At 46.6% G+C, this 17,591-nt stretch overlaps 1 long non-coding RNA gene across 1 annotated transcript; it reads right to left on the bottom strand.

Moving 5' to 3' along the window:
- Positions 1 to 1,417: 1,417 nt before the first annotated feature.
- LOC113460041 (uncharacterized) lies at positions 1,418 to 6,549 on the bottom strand. The gene is made up of 3 exons (XR_003381718.2): positions 6,343 to 6,549; positions 4,369 to 4,623; positions 1,418 to 2,656 (listed from the first exon to the last, which is right to left on the bottom strand). It is a non-coding gene; the product is annotated as an uncharacterized LOC113460041 (long non-coding RNA).
- Positions 6,550 to 17,591: the final 11,042 nt, after the last annotated feature.

Below are 17,591 nucleotides of genomic sequence, written 5' to 3'. Positions count from 1 at the left end.
GAGCACAGCAAGGACACGAAGGTCTCGGGCAGCTCTTCCTCACAGAGATCTCTCCCTGCCCCAGAACAGGGAAAAACTCTTTGGAGAAACTCAGAAGTGTCTCCCTAGAGGTTTGTTCTGGATGGTGGCACGGCCTCTGTTGCTCCTTGGGGCGTTTAAACCAGGTCAGGGTGGCTCAGAGCCCGCGTTAGGAGAACAACAGGCAAAGCTGATGCACAGGCAAAATCCTTCCTGCATCCTTTAAAGCAAGGCTTTTCTTGCAGCCCTTCACCTCAGGAGTGAAGTGAAAGGAATGCCTGCTCTGGGGAGTTATTTTGATGTTTTTACAGCTGTCTCTGCTCCCTGTGAACAGCCCTTGTCTCTGGGCTCACGATGGCAGCAACGCGCTGTGGCAGAGCACAGCCAGGCACCAGGTGCTGCCTTCCCCCACCCAGGAATTCAGCCTCCTCCTGAACCATCCCGGCCCTTCCCTAGGGCTGGAAACACCTAGAGGGCAGCTGAACCTGTCCCTGTGCCCTGGGGTGAGGAGAAGCCAGGCTGGACAGAAGTTAGGACCTTGCTTCCTTGCCGCAAGCAAAGTCTCCATCCAAACGAGCTTTTTGCAGCTGAATTCTCCCCTTTTTCAGGATGGACCCAAGGGGTTCCTGTTGCTCAGCCCCTGCTTTTTCCCAGCTGCTGAGCTAAGGCACTGGTGGCTTTGTGTGGAGCAGACCCCGGAGAAATGTCACTTTTGGGAGCTTCAGAGTGAAGGGACAAGGTGACAGAGACCCTGCTCCACCCTGGCTTTGGAGAGGAGGAAGGTGGCTTGGTCCAGCAGGAGAGGGCAGCAGCACCCTGTGTGCTTGGTGTAAGTGCATTTTGTGCCCAGTTTGGCAAGGTTTGTGCCTTACAGAGCCCGTGGGTCACTCACTGTTCTCTCTTGGGCAGCAGCTCCAGGCCAGACCCCACAGAGCATCTCCTGCCACCACTGAGCACCTTCCTCTGCCATCCTCCTGCACCTTCCTCCAACCCCTCCTGGCCTTGGGAGGAGAACATGAATGGTGAGGCACAGGAGATCTCTTTTCTGGTCCTGCATTTACCATTAGCTTTTTACCTGGCCATGCAAGGGCTGTAAAATCTCTCCCAGTGTGACCTGGGAAGGCTGTGAGCTCCCTCTGGGAGCTGGGATTGGGGTTTGGGAAGGATTTTGCACAAGGCAGGAGGGGCTGCATGAAGAGTCCAGGCAGCACTGGGGCAGAACAACAAGAAATAATTTTTTTAAAGGGCAAACATTTACTTCCTTCTGATCTGGTGTGGATGCTTACCTGGACCTGTGCTGGAGCAATTCAAAATAATAATCTGCCAAAACCCCAAATTTTTTTTTAAGTTGGGTTAATTTTATTGCTCTTTAGAGAGCTGGACTGTCACACAGGTGCTGTGCAAGAGCCAGAGTGTGACCAAGGATGGTCTGAGTGAGGAAGTGGCAGGGTCAGAGGATTTTTTAGACCAGTCCTGCTGGTGTAGTGAAGCCACACTTTCACAGGGCCAGGATGCTGCTGCCTGGGGTCAGATCCAAGGATTTGTTCATCCCTGGATGCTCAAGTGCAAAGACAACCCCACAAGTGAGCTTCTCAGTGGAAAGCCATCCTCTCCCCTATAAATAATGGTGTCACAAAGCCATCAGTGACCTCCCATGCTCCAGACCTCTCTCCCAGAAGTCATGCAGAGGTTTCCCAACTCCTCCTTGTGAAGCAGCCTTAAATCCCAGCCAGCAGTTCTCACAAACTTGCCATTGATTTCTGGCAGCCCGCGAATACGGCGAGTGGCACGGAGTTGATACTGCAGATCCATAATTAATGCTTTGTGATCCCACATCTGAAGGCCCTTTCACAGACAGAGGGACTGTTAAACTGCCCCTGAAGATGAGGGATAGAGTCGTGGAAGGGATTAACAGCCAAGCCAGTAATGAGCTCAGAAAAAAAAACCCCACAAGCATGGGAGATGAAAAAAAAAAAAATCTGTGAGTGAAAAACATCTATTTATGAAGTGCTCTTTTGCAGGAGGCGAGTGCTGCTGAAGCCACCTAAAGTGCAGATATTCTCATTGCCTCTGGAAGGCTCAGTCAGACAGTTTGGAGCCTAGAATTCCCAGGATGTGGCTCAGGCAGACGTAGCTGGGAGGAGGTTTGGGGGCTGATGGTGCAGAGGGGTGACACAGCTCTGCAGGCTGGGAGATCCATCACTGGGATTCTCTTTTTAGCAATGTCCCAGTGTTTTTCCTTACGTTTTTTTTCACAATTGCATGGGTGGCTTTGGTGGGGTAAGAGAGTAAAAGGACGTGGGGCAAGGAGCTGAGTGAGGACCCAGCACCTGGAGTAGCTGGAAGCATCCTTATGCAACCCCTTAGTCCCAAAAATTCCATGTCCAGCAGAGAACCTTTTCATTGGTATGTCTTTTTATTATAATATCTGTGTAGAAGAGCTTTTCCCTGTTTCATCCTGCCCTGTTGTAGAATGCTGTACCCAGACCCCACCCTGTGGTGTTGGCACCCACTCTGAGCTCACCCACTGTGGGTCTGGTGACATTCAAGTGGCAGATGGGTCATTTGAGGTGTCCTCTCCTCACCAGAAAGGATAGAGCCTGGTCTTGTCAAGCTTGGTGATGGATATTCACTAAAACTTAAACAAAAAAATAGATATATAAATAAATAAACAAACACATATATAGAATAATTATAATTATATATAAATTATTTTTGGGCAACAATTCCAATATTTTCATATGGGTTGTGGAAAAAAAAGAAAGACAAACAGACAGTGGAGGGGTTTTGAGGACAGATGCAGGCAGTCTCCCTCTGAGGAATATTGTCTGTCTTGAAAAAGGAGGGATTTATATCAGTTGGAACCAATAGGTAGATAAAGAGCCCACTTCAACAGGAAAAAGAAGCCATTATCCATTGCATAGTTAGCTTATGGGAATGAAAAAAGAGCATTTGGAGAAAATATCTGCCCATTAAATATGGAGTTAAGAGCTTGGCTTGGGCTCAGAAGGAGAAAAAAAGGCTTTTGATTAACCAATAAAGCCAATGGTGATGTTGAGATTATTCAGCGTTTATTGCTTTTATGAAAAGGGGGGGGGAAAAGGGAAAAAATGAAAACAAAAAAAAAAGGAAAGAAGGAAAAGCCAGTCTGTTTTACATTTGTTGGGACTGCAGTAGATTGCTCTTGCCAGGGTAATAAACAGTAGCTTGGATGCATCATGCAAGGCTGGTTATGAAGATGAAAACATGCAGCTCTTTGGGTTTTAAAATGCTGGGAGGCATTTCAGCTGACAGTTCCCCCTGCTGATGCCTCTGTGGAGGGAAGATTGACTGCAATGGCCTCGCTTGTGGTTACTTAATCTTGGTGCAATTCTTCTCCTTGATGGATCAATGCGAGGCCTTCAGCTGGGTTATGACATTTAGATGGACCCATTAAAAAAAATCAAGAGGAGAGAGATCCCAGGGCTCCCTGTCCATGGGGAAAGGTGGGAGGATGAGGGATGTTTCATCCACTGAGGTGGGGGCATGAGAGGCATGGGGGCACCTCTCAAGCTGCAGAAGACCAGCACAGAGGGAAAGGAACATGCTCTTCTCCATGGGATAAGTCAACGTATGGGTTTGAAATTCAGGTGTCTGCTAAGGAAGGTAGGAACCTTCCCTGAAATGGAAAATGCAAACCCCTCCTTACAAATTATTATCATTTTGTAATTAAGGGGCTCTCAGGCAAAGATATGGGGGCAGGAATAACAGTTCTTTACTAGGAACATTAAAAATACAAATGCAATAGCACAAAAAAGAGAACAACCCTCTGTCAGAGTGAGAGCAGGAGCTGCCCCCTGTGTGTCAGGGGGGTGTCCCAGCCCCATCCCATGGGGGCTCAGCCCTCCTGCAGTGCCAGCTGTGGCTCTGCTGCAGCAGGGATCCTGCACAAGGGGGGAGTTTTCCTCTGCAGCTCCAGGGCTGCTGCAGATGGGCCTGGGCTCCCTCTGGCCATGCAGGGCAGCAGAAAGCTGCTCCTCTGGCAATGCAGGGGGCAAAGGCTGCTGTGCTGTGCCAGGCTCAGATTGGATCCAGGTAGAAATGCTTGGCTCCTCCCCTGGGCGGAGCATCTCCCCATGGGATGCTGGGATTGGATCAGCCCTGCAGGGACACTCAGTGGCCATGGATAGCAGAGATCTCCTGGAGGGAGGGTTGGCTGTGGGAGACATAAAGAAAACTTCCCCAAGAACAGACAGAACTGCCCCACGTCTGACAGAATAGCATACACACCCCCAGCCACATCTTATAACCTAAGACAGTCAGGAAATTCTACAGCTCTACAACAAAATCAAGGAAATCTCAAATACTGACCTGTGAGTCATTTCCTAAGGGGTCACTGGTGGGAGGGACTGGAGGAATCCCACAGCAGATTAAAGGCACATCAGCCTGGGAGCGCCCAGGCTTGGCACTGCATGGTAACACAGCTCAAGGTTCCTGCAAGTCTTCACTATCAAAATCAAAGCTGTGAATGGCATAAAATGTGGGAAATCTTGCCTTTAAATGGACTAATGAACAGGACGTAACACTGCTCAGGCCTCTCCTACAGCAAAGCAAAGTTGCTGCTACCTGGAAAGTGAACGTAGACAAATACGGGTCATAAATAGAGGTAAATTATCTTAAGTAATTTTGAGATTAACTGTTGGAATAACCTGCCAAAGGAGCCACTGCACTCCTCTCCCCAAAGGGAAAATGTATTGTCCCCTAGTCAAAATCTGAAGTAAGTTTTGGAGAGATCAGCACAATTTATACAACAAGCGCTGACTGATTTCCAGCTATGGGCATTGTAGGAACTCAGGGTTATCTGAGAGGTCCTTTTTAGCCTGGAGTTATCCCCCGTTCCACTGAGTCTATCAGCTCTTGTGTCCCCTCAGCCTGGGGCTCTCTTCATTTGAAGACATCAGTCACACAGAACTGGATTCTGGCCATGCCCAGGACTTGACACCCAGAGCAGTCAGTGTCTCTTGCAAAGAAGGATTCCCTTCTCTGGTCCTGACAGCTGAAATCCCATCAGGTTTCAGCCCAAGTTCCCTCATTTCAGCACTTTTTCTAGTCTGAGTCCAGAAAGGCATTAGGACTCTTCTGAACTAACAGTGAGCATCCTACGGGGCCCCAGTAGGGTTTTAATTAAAGCTTTAGGAACCAGGACAGATTAAAGGAGAAACAATCACTGCAGAAATCCAGTTTGGCTTTGCTGAGTAATAGGAAAGAAAATAGCAAAGAAAGTAGCCCTATTTTTTTTTTAATTTTTTTTTTCACCTGTCAGAAGACAATTCCTGGCTGTTTCTCCCAGTGCTCCACATTATGTGTGCCCCTGGGTGTTTTGGAGGTCCATGTTGTTCATGAAAACAGACATTATTTCCGTAGGAAAGTTCTCACAGGAGACCATAAAAAATGGTCTCCCATTGCTTAGCTCTACCCTCCTGTCTCCCCATAGAATTGTAGAGACATTTGAGTTGGGAAAGATGTCTGAGGTCATCAGGCCAAGGTCACCAGTGATCCATGTCCCCAAGTGCCACATCCACATGGCTTTAAATTCCTACAGGAATGGGGACTCCACCACTGCCTTGGGCAGCTGTGCCAGGGCTGGACACAGCCACAACCACAACCACAACCTCAGTGGTTGCGTTGAACAGATTGAAATTAGATATTCTTGGACTGCTCCAAGCCTTCTTCCAATGATAATTTAAAGTAGGGTAAACTGGACCAGTTGCTCCAGAAGCAGGTCCCAGTTCTGGGACTCCTGTGGATTTTAGCAGGGGTGCAACAGTGCCAGAGACTGTGCTGGGCAGTGCATGGTGACGGGGAGACATAAAGTTTTCTGAATATTCCATCCAAACCTCCTCACAACTTGAGGCCATTTTCTCAATTATGGTTGATCTTAGAAGACTTTTCCAACCTTAATTATTATAGTCCTCTCATTCTGTTTTCCCTGGGAGCAGAGCCCAAACTCCCCTGGATGCATTCTCCTGTCAGGAGCTGTGCAGAGCCACAAGGTCCCCTCTGATCCTCCTCTTCTCCAGGGTGAGCCCCTTTCTAAGCTCCTTCAGTCACTCCTGGTCCTCCAGACCCTTCCCCAGCTCTGTTCCCTTCCCTGGACAAGCTCCAGCCCTTCTTAGAGGAAGGACTGGAGCCAAACTCAGAATTTGAGGTGGAGCCACCATGCTCCCAGCCTTGAGCATTTGAGAGCCTCCATTCAGTGGTGAATGACCAGTGGGATATGGGACTGACCCACAATCCTGCAGCCACCATCAAATCATCACCCAGCACCCCATGGGAGGAACTCACCACACTTTGGTGAGCCACCAGCACCTCCAGGCAGATTTTAGCAGACCCAGAGCATCCCTGCTGTCCCCAGCATGGCTCCAGGGTGTCCCATCCCTCCATCAGGGTGCAGGGATTTCAGGCTTCACCTCCTGGGCTGGGTCCTGCATCCCTCTGCCCACAGCCTCTGTCTAATCCCTGCCTGCCTTCCCAGAGGTTCCCTGCAGCCATCAGCAGAAGCAGGGGCTGTGTGTACTGCCAGGATAATTAGAGTGCTGCAGGGTGCTTAGTATGCAGGCAACGCTGTGCTATTGCCGGGGAAAAAATAAAAAAGAAAAAAAAAGAAAAAGAAAAGGAAAAAAAAAGCAACTGAAAAAAAGCCCATTTGCCCAAGCTAAAGAAAAACACTTTTTACCACTTGTTTCTCTACTTCCCCAAGAAAGCCAAAGCTCTGCACAGAGGCACTTCTGGCTGCCATGGGAGGCTGGCTGTGCAGGGATTACCAGGCAGGTTTTTGCCCCAAAACATGGCAATGCTTTCTGCTGATGGCTGCACAGGGAATGGCTCTGTTCCTCTGTTTCAGCCATGGAGAAGCCTGAGATGGAGCAGGGGGGGCAGGTTCTGTGCTTCCTTCAATAGCAAGGGTTGAACTGAGTCTGATGGAGCTGAGAGATTCCAGGTTTGTGTGTTTAGGGCCAGTTGTGCAATGCAGACATAATGCCCTCCTGGTGTCCTTCATCCTACACATGATGGGAACCAGCTTGGATGTCCCTGGTGTGGGAAACAGAATCCAGACACAGCCCCAGGGGTGAGTGAGGGGACACCTTCTACCCAGGGCCTTGTTCTTCTTCAGGCATTAACAGGGAAAATCACCTCTGGTTCAGTCTGCTCCACGATGAGAGGGGAGAAAGCAGGAGAGGCCACTCATCCAGGAGCATTTCCACAGCAGATGGCAAGCAGGAGGCTGGGAGCTGTCTGGATGCTGTGTTTGGGAAGGGAATGAAGCAGAGACCTGATGCTTGGCCAGCACAGAGCAATCACCACCTGCCTGCCACCAACCTTCAGTCTGCAATGCCCAGGGTCCTCCCCTATTCCCATCAGGCACTCCACAACAAACCCTGCAACTTTCCACTAAAACTGGTGGCTTTTCAGGTGGAGGTGAAAGGGTTAAACCTCTTCCTTCATCTAAAGCACATGAACAAGGCAGTGATTGTGACAGCAGAGGTTGCAGCAACACCTCAGTGTCAGGCACTACTGGTGCACCTGGCACACAAAGGCAGCAGGAATCATCACCCACCTGTAAAATCCAGGTGGAAACAAGGGAGGAGAATGAAAAAAGGGACATTTTCTGTTGCAGATATCTTTTATGAAAAATCATTTCCTTAGGATTTTTCCTCCTGAGAAGCTGAGAGGCTTCAGGAACAAAATGTAAAAATTGATTATCTGCTGCTGTGGAATGCAACAGGTAGATCTTTGATTGGCTCATGTTGGTTATTTTTGATTAATGGCCAATCACAGTCAGCTGACTCATACTCTCTGTCCAAGACAGAAGCTTTTGTTATCATTCCTTGTTATTCTATTCTTAGCTAGTCTTCTGATGAAATCCTTTCTTCTATTCTTTTAGTATAGTTTTAATGTAATATATAACATAAAATAATAAATCAGCTTTCTGAAACATGGAGTTGAATCCTCATCTCTTCCCTCAACTTGAGACCCTTGTGAACACCATCACAATTCTCCTTTTTCTGTTCCCCATGGAAGGAGCTGAGGTCAGAGGGGATCAGTGCCATGAACTGGCTGTGGGATCTTAGGGTCCCTCGTTACCATCAAGAAACCAGAGCTTCCAGATAACACAGGCTGGGAAAAGACCTTATCCCCCCTCCTGTACCCTGAACCCACCTCCTGTCCCTTTCTGTGGTGAAAAGGTTGCTATTGAGGATCTTTTGCCATTTTGGGTATCTCCACATTCTTGTGGCCACCCACCAGACCAGGCAGAGCAGCTGGCCAGTGTCCAGCAATCCCAAGGAATGTCACTGTCACTCCATGGGATTGCCTGTACCTGTGACATCCATGGAATTGCTGTCTGTGCAGATGTGACAGGCAGGATAGCCTGTCCCAGCACAAAAGAAGTTGCTGCAGATGTGACAGGCAGCATAACCTGTCCCAGCACAAAAGATGTTGCTGCAGATGTGAGCAGACAGGATAACCTTTCCCAGCACAGAAGATGTTGCTGCAGATGGGGGAAGGCAGGATAACCTGTCCCAGCACAAAAGATGTTGCTGCTTTCCCTCCCCAGGAGCCTCCTCCAGTGTTTCACAGCCTGGGTGTGAAGACAATTTTCCTCATGTCAGCAACCCTTGCTGGAAATTAAGCAAACTAAGCAACTTGTCTTTCTTGGAGAGCTCCAGGGACAAATGAAAGGAATTGTCCTCCTATCTGCACAGAGTACAGAAATGCTCAGTGTTCTCCTTTGTATCTCCCAAAATGAATTTGCTTTCAACCTCCGAGTGTTCTCCATTCATGCCCCTAATTCTCTGTTCCAAATTTCTGCCTATCCCATCATTTCCCTTTTTTCAGTCATATCCAATTCTCTTTTATAAGTTCAGGCACTTGCACTTGGAACGAGGGGCAAAAATTCAGCTTTCCTGGATGAGGAAAGGACACACTCAGGAGCATTCCTGCACTGCTGGTGTGCTTTTTGCCTCTTGTTTTCAGTGCTTATCTCACTGGGCAGAATTCTAAGCAGGTAGGTGTGAGGGAGGGAAATGCCTTTTCCCAAAAAACCTGTATTTTCTTCAAGCAAACATCTTCAAATGTCTGGAAGAGTTGACTCAGAATCCAGACAGATTTTCCTGACTGGAGATGGAGCAGTGGGCAGGGTATGTTTCAGAATTACAGATGGATGATGCAAACAGCTCTGTCTGTTGCACATTTACTGATACCTGATATCCTGAGGCAAAAATTTCTTCTGATGGACCAGGAACTTTGTGAACAAAGACTCCCTTGGCTTCAGTTTTGATGGTCTGACTTTTTCACTGGGAACCTCTCAGCCCTTGCATGGTGGGGTCAAATTAATTTCAGTCCACCCCAGCAGACAAAACTTTAGAAACCCTCAGGTGTTTCTTTCCTACACTGGAGAGCCCTGTGCTGCACAAACCAAACAAATTCACCTCCCAGACCTTCTCTCTGAGCTGATTTTTAAGCTGTTTCCAGCAGTTTGCCTCAGTTTGGTTTTCCTCACCACAAGGTGCTGCTTTGGACTGTAGGCTTGCTGTCCAGGAGTCCTTGATCTTGGAGTAGGAGAAACTTTCCCAATGTAACAACACCTCCAGACCCCTCATAAATACTGCCTTAACAGCAACCAGGTTTGCCTAGGCTTTGATGCAGAAATTGGCTTAATTCACATCGGCTGCTGAGGGATTGATTTTGGGTGTCTGGCTCTGTCCCACAGAGGGGCAGATTAACCCTTTCTCTGTGGAGAGCCCCAAGCACCCTGCCACAGGCCTGGTGGGAGGGAGAGGGGCTGTTTGCCATGGCAAGGGAGTAGTGATGCCTTACATTTTAGTTTTTACATTTTTCAGCTCCTGTCCTGCATCAGTGTGTAGCTCTGGACTGCCTGCAGTGTTTGTGAGCTCTTTTCTGAGTTTGAGCACACAGAACAATCCCTCTGCCCTGAGAACCAAGGACACCTCACAGCTTCAGGCCCAAAAAGCACAAACAAAAGTGAACTGGGAGGGGCAAACTGGGGGAATATGACTTCATCGCCTGAAGATGCAATTGGACAATTAACCCCTGATATGCAAATAGACCAAACTTATATCTGCCCAAAAAAACTTGTGACTGTTGCGAATCCTGGGTCCATCTTTGGTGTAGCCTCTGCCAGGCTCTTGCACTGCCCAGGGTGTATCTGTTAAATGCCTTTAATAAATACCCACTTTATTCTCTAGCTCTGTCCAGCCTCTGTTCTAGGCAGCCAGTCCAAGGTATCAGTACAGGCTGCTGGAGAGGATGGGCTGGCAAATCCAACCTGGATTGCAGTTGTGGATAATCTGAGGAGCGCCTTGGCCTCCTCCTCAAGATCCTTGTGTTTCACTGACATCTTTTATGAAAATCCTTTCCTTTTTCCTCCTGAGAAGCCGAGAGGCCTCAGGAACAAAATGTAAACATTGATTATCTGCTGCTGTGGAATGCAACAGGTGGATCTTTGATTAGTCTCATGTGGATGTTTCTAATTAATAGCCAGTCACAGTCAGCTGGCTCAGACAGAGAGTTTGAGACATAAGCTTTTGTTATTCATTCTTTCTTTTTCTATTCTTAGCCAGCCTTCTGATGAAACCTTTTCTTCTATTCTTTTGGTATAGTTTTAATGTAATATATATCATAAAATAATAAATCAGCCTTCTGAAACATGGAGTCAGATCCTTCTCTCTTCCCTCAACCTGAAACCCTTGTGAACACTGTCACAGTACTGGGGGCTTTGGAGAAACCTGATGGAGAGGAAATCCTGAGGGGCTCCAGGGAGGAATGTGAAATACCTGTTCTAGGAGCTAGCAGCTCCTGTGTTGAAGTGATTCCCAAGCACATCCTTGCTCAGGCAAGGGGAGCACAGGCAGATTTACCCCATCCTGCAGATGACTGGGAAGAGGGATTGCCAAACTTTTCCTTTTTCGAGTTTTCCTCCCTCTCCTTCCCTGCACCAGGTCCTGAGTCATGGTGACTCATTTAGCACTCCGTGGTGTTAAAGTCACTCAGCACATTTTTGATGGGTTTTCCTCCAGCTGAAGGCTTTGTGGGATGTGTGGTACAACAGATAAGGCTGTGAATGAGGATGTAGGGGACTTTGGGAATTCTTTTCCTTGTGCCTCTCTTCCTGCCTTAACTCGAGATGATTCCACATCTGAGGGAACCCATGAATCATGATGAGGGTTTGGGCTCTGTCTCTGCTCCACTCCTGGAGTTTGTGTGTGGGTGTGAGTCCCTGTGTCCCTGCTGCCCTCATCCAGGGAATGAGGTGATCCAGGTGGAAACTGGTGCTGAGAGGTCTGTCACAGGCTGGGGGAAAGGCAGGGAGTGATTCTTCTCTTGAAAGCAGGATTTGGGCACTTCTCAAATGGAGAGGTCCTTCTCAGCTGTTGAAAAGTAAAATTTCTTGTAAAAGCAAGTTGTCTAAACTTCTTGGAGGAGGTGGAGGAGAGACAAATGCATTTTCAGGGAAAGTTTTTGTCCTGCCTCTCTCCAGCTGGGCTAACAACATTCTGGAAGAGTCTGTCTCTATCCATCTGCTACCAAAGTTGCTGTTCAACCTCAGCACTTACCTTGCTAAATTCTAGAATTAGGTGGATCCTAAGAGGAAGGGAATTCCTCCAGTGAGGAGAGAGTTGTTTCAGTGCTGGACATGTGCAAGACAACGTGGAACATTTTTGTTTATTACCTGTGGAACCCTCTAAGGGAGAAGACAGTCATCCAATTGGTCAGAATATGGGATTCTGAGCAAATTTCCTTCTTCTTTCCATTTCAGCCTTATTTCTGTTGGGTACACAGCAAAGCTCAGAATAGCTGATTGCCCTTCCTGAGAATGGCTGGTGTGACTGAAATGAGAACAGAGACAGCTTCAGGGCTTCACATTCTCCTTTCTGTGTGCTCTTCCCCGTCCCTCCAGCAGCAGGGAGCTGTTTGAAATCCGTGCTGAATCCCTTTCAACACCTTCACCCACCTCAGCATCTCTAACAGGCACGTGCACACGCAGCCACAAAAGCTGCCATGGTCTTTGTTGCTGCTGCTGTTGTTTTGATGCTGAACAAAAGTCCTGGCTCCAACCCCCCTTCTTACTGGATCACCTTCAGGAATCAATGCTGCAGATGTTGACTTAAGCCACGGTGCTAGCAGGAGACTTTTAATACATTTCAGATACAACAACAAAGAGCAGATGCCAGTTCATAGGGAGGGAAGGGAGGTGTTTTGATCTGGGGTTTTTTGGAAATGAATTTTCATGCAGCCTTTATTTCAAATTTTATAGTTTTTTTCTTTTCCCTGGAATGCATATTAAATGCTGATAGCCTGTTATCCTTGACCTTTAGAGCCTGTGAATTTGAAAATCCAATTCCCTGTGAAAAGCAATGCATACAATATGGACTTTGAAGAAAATGCCAGTAAGTGAGTTATTTTCTTTATGGCCCTGCAAGAGTCTCTTAATGACTGAAAAAAGGCAGGAGCACAACTTGGGTGTGATAGAGGCAACAAGGAGAGAGTTATCCATGCTTTGCAGGCTGTGGGTCTTGTTCACCCAGTGGGTAGGAAGGAAGATTAAGTTGTTAGGAGAGATAATTCACATTCCTCTTTCCCAGCACTCCAGTTCTTGTGCTTTTTAACTCCTCTAGTGCTGCCAGATGGGCTTGGAGCATCTTGGTAGAACGTGGCACCAGATGTGCCTCTGTGTCCTGGTGGGATTGTCTTCAAACATGGATAGGTTATGTTGGGAATATCATAATCACCTTTCCTTTCTGGTGTGCTGATGGAGTTCTGGTGACCTCCAGTCCTGTTGGTGAAACCTCTGGAAGCTGTTTTCTGATGTGCTGCAATACCCCAAGGGAGTTTTCTTCCAGCTGTGCTAGGAGCATCCCTGGTGAGTTTTTTTCCAACTACTTGTCCAACAACCTAGTAAACCCAGTGCAGTGCTCAGTTTGCCAAATATTTCCTTTCTCTTGTCCTCAACCTGTAACAACTTTTTTTAAAAATGCTTTTTTAAATAGGCACTTACACACTCTGCTTACAACAGCAGAATTCCCCCACTCTCCAGCTTCTGGCAAGGCATGATGGTCACCTTATTCTTGCTTTTAAAAAATATCCCATGGAAAAAATATCCCATGGAAAAAGGCTGTGAGGGGTGTTCAAGGACTGTGTTAAAGCCATAACTGTATTTACTGTACTTATTAATGACAATTAATTTATTAATGACAGTTATATAGCTATGTGGTTGATAAGATGGGAAATCCAGATGTTTTAAGAACAAAGTAAGATATTTCACAATTAACAAGGTTCATTCATCAGTGGCAGTCCCCATGGATCTGCTGTTTTCTCTGAGCATTAGAAGAGCATCAAAACCAAGGAGCAGGAGATGGAATTTACAGAAGAAATCCTTCCCTGTGAGGGGGTGAGGCCCTGGCACAGGGTGCCCAGAGAAGCCCCTGGATCCCTGGAAGTGTCCAAGGCCAGGCTGGACAGGGCTTGGATCACCCTGGGACAGTGGAAGGTATCCCTGCCATGGCAGGGGTGGATCTGGATGGGCTTTAAGGTCCCTTCCAACCCAAACCATTCTTTGATTCCATTAAGTGCCACTCCTGAAGAATCCAGGCGTGATCCCATTGCTTTAGGATCTTAGCAGATACACAGGACTTCTGCAGGAGCAATTGGAATTAGCCCTGTGTGCAGGAACTGTAGTTCAGGACCAGCACAAAACATAAATTATTTGGGATTAGGTTCTCTGACTTTTACAAGGAAGCCAAATGTTGCATGAAATCCAAAGGCTGGAAAGCCACGTGGACCAAATCTCCCCAAAGTCAGGAGCTTTCAGAATCATTTTGCTGGCAGCTAAGCCCTGCCTCAAACAAGACACAGCTCCTAAGCCCCTTTGTGCATCTGGACCTTTTCCCCACAGCCAGGCTCAGGCAGGGAACCAGGTCTGTCAGACTCCAGTGATGGGTGGACACCTTGCCTCTGGCTGTGCTGCCTGTGAGTGGCATGAAATGAACCTTCAAAGGGCTCTGTGCATCCCCTGCCCTCTCTCATCTCAGTGGGGGCAGCCCCTCAGGTCTTTCCTCTCAGACAATAACATCACGGGGTGGTTGGCACACACAGATATTCTCTGCCATGCTTGGCTTTTCTGATTTTTTTTCCTCCCCTTCTTATTTTCTCCCCACTCTTTTCCTTCTAATTTAGAGCTCTAGATTAAATTCAACTTAATTAGAAGGATTATACATCTTATAAATTTAATATTTAATATGCAAGCGTAGGCTTTTATTAAAGGTGTCCTAGGAGGAATGGTAATGAGTTATTGCACAATAAATAGTTGGGCGGAAATGAGTGTGATAAAGGACTGGAACTTCTGGAGAAAGGGAGGGGGAAAGGGGATGGGAATGCTTAGGGAACATCTCTGGTGGCTGCTCAGAGCGCTGCTGTCATCTCTCTGCTGCTCACACAGTGACCCTTCCAAAAGCAAGCGGAATTTTCCTTCAGCACAGGCAGGAGAAAAGATTTGAGAGGCCAGGGAGGGCAGCAGGGAGGGAAGGATGTGGGCAAGGTCAGGAATTAAAGGTCCTTGCAAAGAAAAGAAACTCTGATGTAGGATCCAGTCCAAAAGCCATGAGCAGGAGCTGTGAGCTCACTGTCTCCAGGGCAGATAGAGGTGACAGTTTGGGCTTGGTTGGGGTTTTTTTAACCCATCCAAGTCTCCTGCCCTCAGGAGAAACAGCCAGGGCCCAGTTGTGATGTGACAAGGAGAACCTGCTGGGGAACTGGAACATCCCATTAGGCTGGTCCTGTTGTGTGACCGTGTTCACAGGGGTCTGTTCTGCATCAGTGTGTAGCTCCGAACTCCCTGCAGTGTTTGTGAGCTCTCCTCACAGGAGGATGCGGGAAGAGACGAGGATCTGACTCCATGTTTCAGAAGGCTGATTTATTATTTTATGATATATATTATATTAAAACTATACTAAAAAAATAGAAGATAGGATTTTATCAGAAGGCTAGCTAAGAGTAGAAAAAGAAAGAATAATAACAAAGGTTTGTGTCTCGGACAGAGAGTCTGAGCCAGCTGGGCTGTGATTGGCCATTAATTAGAAACAATTACATGAGACCAATCACAGATGCACCTGTTGCATTCACAGCAGCAGATAATCATTGTTTACATTTTGTTCCTGAGGCCTCCCAGCTTCTCAGGAGGAAAAATCCTAACGAAAGGATTTTTCATAAAAGATGTCTGCGACACTGTTGTCCTTCACATCTGCTTTGTTCAGAGCTCATCCACTAACTGTGCCAAGAACAGGAGCTGGGTGATGGAGGGATGGATTCTGCTGCATCTCCTTGAACCCTGGTGCAGAACTGGTCCCCTTTGGGCTGAGAGCTCAGGTGGGATTCACCTCTTGGAGTGTCTCAAAGGTGGGTGGCTGTGTTCCCACTGTAGACAAGAGGGATCTAATTAACACCATCATCAGACTGGGGCCGTGAGTCAGGGGCCAGGAGTGGGTGTTTGCTTTAGGATGACACAACGTGCACTCTGAATTGTGCACAGGAGGCTCCTCCAGGGACTCTGAGGGATCAAAGGCTTTGTTTGTGCTGGTAAATAAATAAAGGGGGCCAGGGATTTGCCCTCTTCAGCCTTGAGGGCAAACAGAACAGTCTGACTCACGCTTGGCATTGTCTGTGAGAGCTCCAGCAGGTCCCTTACCTGTGGCAGGATGTTCAGCAACAAAATTAAGTGGATGCTGTCGCTGGTGCCTGGTACCACACCCAGTCCCTTTTTGGTTCCTGGAGATGATATTTCATGTTCAGACCTAGGTGTTTATTATTTTTTATTTATATTACAGCCTTACTAGGTGTGAGTTTTGTAGTATTTTATTAACAAGCTACAAAATGGCTCACTATCTTTTTCTATAAGGCCTTTTAAGGCTAAACTATTTAACTAAGAAATGGTACTTAAATTATTTTTACTTTTAACCTAATAACTAATCACTCAAAGTCCGCAATGCGGGCTTTTCTGTCTAATTTTAAAATACTACTCAAACTTATGAAGAAGAAGAAAGAAGAAGGTGAAGAAGAAGGAAGAAGAAGGTAAAGAAGAAGGGCTAGCTTCTGTTCTAAAACTTTTATCTTGCTCCATATATATTACTATATTCTAAAACTTTAAGTTTTCTACCCTGTGATATTATACACTTTTATTCAAACTACACACTTGGAGTTCTAGTGTTATTAACCAATTTTGGAAGCTTTCTCTATGGCTTCAGGTCAAATGTAGTATTTTCTTGTGGGTCTGTGCCTTCTAGCACTCAAAGTTTAAAAATTCTCAGCTTCCAGGGTTCTAACAAGAAACCACTGCCCAAACACTGTCTGAAGGCACTCAGGTGAATTTTTCCCCTCCTGTCAAGTGATTTTCACCACCAGGTTGTCCAGCATTGGCCGAGCTGCTCAGGGCACTGGTGGAGTCCTCATCCCTGGAGGGATTTAAAAGATGTAAATGTGGAACTTGGGGACATGGTTTAAGGGTGGCCTTGGCAGTGCTGGGTTAATGGTTGGACTTGGTGATATTGGAGAACTTTGATTTTATGAGGCCAGCCAGGGGAGTGTCACTGACATATTTTATGAAAATCCTTTTGCTAGGATTTTTCAGCTGAGAAGCTGAGAAGCCTCAGAAAAGAAATATAAACAATAATTATCTGATGGCTGTGGAATGTGGTCTGGAGATGGTTTACCAACAGGTGCATCTTTGGTTGGTCTCACGTGGATTGTTTTTACTTGATGATCAATCCCAGTCCAGCTGTGTTGGGACTCTGGTCAATCACAAGATTTTATTATTCATTCCTTGCTGGCCTTCCAGAAAGGATGTCTCCTTTCTCTTTCTTTAGTGTAGTAATATAATAATATAATATAATATAATATAATATAATATAATATAATATAATATAATATAATATAATATAATATAATATAATATAATATAATATAATATAATATAATATAATATAATATAATATTTTATATATTATTAATGTATCAAAATATAATATATTAATATTATAATAATATATCAGCTTTTTGATATACATGGAGTCCAGATTCTCATCTCTTCCCTTGTCCTGGGGACCCTCAAACACCACCACATTTGGTGACCCCAAGTGAGGAACAGGGGACAAGGCACCTTTTCCTGGAGGTGAATTCTAGCCAAGGCTTTGGGGAGTTGGAGCATCTCCTGAGAGTGGTCATGCCTCACTTCATGTCCATCCTTTCAGGGACCATCCTCTTATTGTGTCAAAGCCTTTCCCTCTTACTGACCCAGATTTTCTCAGCCAGATGAAACCTTTTCCAGCACTTCCCCTCTATTTCTGAGAGGCAAATTGCTCTCTGGAGGGTGTACCTGTATCCTGGTCCCCTTGCCCACACTCAGGATTCATCTCCATGTGTCCCAGTCTGGCTCTAAGGGATGAGCAGGATAAATCTTTCACCCATGTGACAGGCCAGCCAGGCTTCAGGGCTTGTGCAAATAAACACCTTTTTATTTCCAT

The sequence above is a fragment of the Zonotrichia albicollis genome, chromosome 4, assembly GCF_047830755.1.
Source record: "Zonotrichia albicollis isolate bZonAlb1 chromosome 4, bZonAlb1.hap1, whole genome shotgun sequence".
In the NCBI taxonomy this organism is placed as follows: domain Eukaryota; kingdom Metazoa; phylum Chordata; class Aves; order Passeriformes; family Passerellidae; genus Zonotrichia; species Zonotrichia albicollis.
The sequence above is the reverse complement of the archived record's forward strand: the minus strand, read 5'-3'. Positions and strand labels throughout refer to the sequence as shown.